Genomic DNA, 4,684 nt, shown 5'->3' with positions numbered 1-4,684 from the left:
ATCCTGGAGACCCCGGATCGAATCCCACGTCGGGCTCCCGGTGCATGGAGCCTGCTTCTCCCTCTGCCTGTGTCTCTGCCTCTCTCTCTCTCTGTGTGACTATCATAAATAAATAAAAATTTATTAAAAAAATTAAAAATAAATAAAAATAAATTAAAAAAAAGAGAATGAAACTACACGTCACGGACTTGGATGAAATATATACAAAATGCGTATGTGATAAAGAAGTTGAATACAAAATGTAGAAAAGACTCTTAAAATTAAAAAAAAAAAACTAACTTGAAAATGGGCAAAAGATCTGAATAGACACCTCACCAAAGAAGACATACAAATGATAAGTAAGCATATGAAATGTTCAACACTGTACATCACTACAGAATTGCAAATTGAAACAAAAGAAGACAAACAAAACACCACCGCATGACTATTAGAAAGGACAAAATCGAAAACACTAATAACACCAAATACTGGCCAGAATGTGGAGCAATAGGAACTCTCAGGCATTGCTGGTATATGTGCAAAATGGTACAGCTACATTGAAAGGCAGTCTGACAATTTCTCACAAAGTTAAACATGTTCCAGTAATTGTGTTCCTTGGCATTCACACAAATCATTTGAAATTTATGTTCACGCAAAAATGTGTACATGAATGTTTACAGTGACTTTATTCCTACTTGCCAAATATTGAAAGAAACAACAATATCTTTTAATAACTAATTGAACAAATAAACTATGGCATATCTGTACTAAGGGATATTATTCAGGGTTAAAAGAAATTAACTACTAAATCATGAAAAAATATAAAGAAACCTTAATGGTATATTGCTAAGCAGTCTTAAAAGGCTACGTAGCATGTGATTCCAACTATGTAACATTCTAGATAAAGAAAAAAATACTGCAAAACAGTAAAAAGTTAAATATAGAAAAAATAATGTAAAACAGTAAAAAATTATATTTTGTCAAGTTTGGGGATGAGGGAGGGATGAAAAGGTGGGTCTCAAGGAAGATTTTTAGGGAGTGAAACTATTCTGTATGACATTGAAATGGCAGAAACGTGTCATTTGCAAAAACCCATTGAATATACAACAAACACTATGAATCCTAATATATATATAGGAGGAGCTTTTGTTAATAATGATGCATCAATATTGTTTCATCAGCTGTCACAAATGCACCACCTTAATGCAGGATATTAATAATAGGAGAAAATGTGCAGATGGAGAGAGGGCATATGGAAACTTTTTGTGCTTCCTGCACAGCTTTTATATAAATCTAAAATTGCACTGGGAGAGGCAATTCAAAATAGTGGTGTCGAAAGATCCTGAACTCACTTCCTCCCACGGACACAATAAATCTACAGCTACATAAGGAACAACTTCCTCTGAAAAATACTTGAAAACTAGCTGGACAGTTCTGCCACAACAAAAGATAAAAGGGTCACATCGTGATGGGAAGAAGAGGCAGAAATATGGTCTGGCTAAAAGCTTCCCAGCACAACAACCCACAGTTGGGAGGGATTTCATAAATAAGGAGCTCCTCTCTGAGGAGAGGGATTTGTGCACCACATCAGGCACCCCAACCCTTGGGAGCTACGCCAAAGAGACAAGCCCCCAAAATATCTCACTTTGAAAACTAATGGGGTTTTCATCCAGGAGAACCATGTAGCTGTGGGGACTAGAGATTCTGTTCTTAAAAGGCTCATACATAGATTCACCTGCCCATAATCAAGCACCCAACTTATATGTGAAACAGATTCACTACCAGCATTAAAGTGTCTGCTGGAGGGTAGGAGTTTGTCGGGCATCTGTCTGGGGATGATGGTGCTGGTGGTCACCACCTCTGCTTTCTCTGTCCTTCATTAGTACCAATACTGATGCACACAATTTTTGCAATCCCCTTCTACCCTACTAGCACCAGTGGGCTCACTCCATCTGGAGCTGGACCACAGCCCCTCCAAAGCTGCTGGGCGAGTACACTGTACCCCAGCTCTACTCACGCAGCCCCACTGAAACTAGCTGGCAAATATCCTGACCCTGTACCTGTAGTCCTGCTGAAGTTGGAGGGTGAATGCCTACCACTCTGTTGCTCCTACTGCCTGCCCAAGGCCTGTGGATAATTGCCCTGCTCCTGTGTAGCTCCTACAAACTTGTCAAAGCCAGTGGGCAGCTGCAGTCCACCGAAGGTATTCCCCTTTACTGTCTGGCTCTCGTGGTCAATGGGAGATTGAATTTCATGAGCTCCACAGGTTTGAAACAACCAGAGAGACAGGTTTTGGCAGGTTATCACTGCCCAGAGAATTGCACAGATAGCAGACTGAAGCACACCTCCAGTTTTTGGGAAAAGGGCCTGTTTATTTATCCTGGGGCTTCAGCCCAAGAAACAGTCTTCAGCTTTATCACACGCCTATAGGATACAGAGGTATTCTCAGGATCAAGGCTCTACCTTGGCCTCACTACAGGAAGAAGCTTATATACTTGTATGACCACAATGGTGTGAAATTAGAAATCAATGGCAAGAAAAATAAAACTAGAAAAAAACATTAAATGTGAAGATTATGCAGCACAACCAATGGATTGATGGAGAAATCAAAACAAAACAAATCTTGAGACAAATGAAAATGGAAATGCAATATATCAAAATTATGGAGTGCAGCAAAAACATTTTAAAGAGAGAATTTTATAGTGATAAAGGCCTACCTCAAGAAACAAGTCTCCAAGAAACTATCTAACTCTAAACTTAACGGAACTAGAAGAAGAAAAGATAAAACCCAAAGTTAGTAGTAGGAGGCAAGAAATAATAAAGATCATAGAAGAAATAAATGAGACTAAAAAGATAATATACAAGATCAATAAAACTAAGAGCTGGTTGTTTGGATGTATATTGAGATATCTTTAACTAGACTTACCAAGAAAAAATGAGAGAAAGCTCAAATAAATAAAATCAGAAATTGAAGAGGAAAAGTACAACTGATACCAAAGAAATACAAAGGTTCATAAAGGACTAATATGAATAATTTTCATCAACAAATTAACCAAGAAAAACCCCAAAATTTAATAAATTCTCAGAAACATATATTTTTCTAAGACTGAACCATGACAACAATGAAAATTTGAATAGACCAATTACTAGTAGCAAGCTTGAATCAATAATCAAAAACATCCCCACAAACAAAAAACCAGTACCAGGCAGCTTTGCTCATGAATTCTACCAAAAATTCAATTTTCAGTGCATATCTTTCTAAACTCTTCCAAAAACCAAAGAGGAGGAAAATCTTCCAAACTCATTTTACAAGGCCCTAATGACCCTAATACCAAAACAAGACAAGAACTACAGGGAAAAAAAAGAAAAAAAAAAAAAAAAAAGAAAGGAAAGAGAAAGAAAGAAAGAAAGAAAGAAAGAAAGAAAGAAAGAAAGAAGAAAAGAAAAGAAAATCACAGACCAATGCAATATCACTAATGAATATAGATGCAAATATCTTCAACAAAATATTAGCAAACCAAATTCAATATACATATAAAGGATCATGTCACATGATCAAGTAGGATGTACAACAGGGCTGCAAAAGGAGCCAACAGTTTAAAACTAATAAAAATGATAGATAGAAATCATGATTATCTCAAATGAGAGCAAAAAACACATTTGACAAATTTCAAACAGATTAAAACTAATAAAAATGATAGAAATCATATAATTATCTCAAATGAGAGCAAAAAACACATTTGACAAATTTCAACAATGATAGTATGATAAAAACATTTCAATAAAATGCATATAGCAAGAACATACCTCAGTATCATAAAAGCTGTTATGTGACAAGACCATAGATAACTTCAATACTCAGTGGTGAAAAACTAAAAGTTTTTCTTTTAAGATCAGAAAAAAGATAAAGATCTTCATTTTCACCACTCTTACTCAATATAGTACTGGAAGTTGTAGCCAGAGCAATTAGGCAGGAAAAATAAATAAAAACATCCAAATTGGAAATTAAGAAGTAAAACTCACTATTTGTTATCAAGATGATTTTATATATAAAAAAACCCTAAAGACTTCTCAAAATAAAAAAAATATATATTATAACTAATGAACGAACTCAGTAAAATTGCAGGATATAAAACCAGTATGCAAAATTCTATTGTATTTTTATATGCTATCATTGAACCATCAGAAAGAAAAATTAAGAAAGTAATTGTATATATATTTGTATCAGCAACAATAAAATACCTTGGTACAAATTTAACAAAGGAGGTGAAAGTCCTGTGCACTGAAAACTATCAGGCATTGATAAAGAAATTGAATAAGAAGCAAACAAATGAAAGGATTCTGAACAACAGATAATTCTAAAATATTAATGGAACCATAAAAGACCCAGAATAGCAAAACCAGTATTGAGAAAGAAAATAAAGCTGGGGGAATCGCACGCTTTTTGATTTCAAATTATATTACAAATCAATAATAATCAGAAAAGTATGGTATTGGCATAGAAACAGATACATAGATCAATGAAAGAAAACAGAGATATCAGAAATAAACTTACATAAATGGTGAACTAATTTATGACAAAAAAGGCAAGGATAATGTATAATGAAGAAAGAACCAGTAAGTGGTACTGGGAAAACTGGACTGTCACATACAAAATACTGAAGTTGAAGGACTTTTTTTATACCATATACAATAATTAACTCAA

The sequence above is a fragment of the Canis lupus genome, chromosome 21 (assembly GCF_048164855.1).
Source record: "Canis lupus baileyi chromosome 21, mCanLup2.hap1, whole genome shotgun sequence".
NCBI classification, from domain to species: domain Eukaryota; kingdom Metazoa; phylum Chordata; class Mammalia; order Carnivora; family Canidae; genus Canis; species Canis lupus.
Note: the sequence above shows the minus strand (reverse complement) of the source record.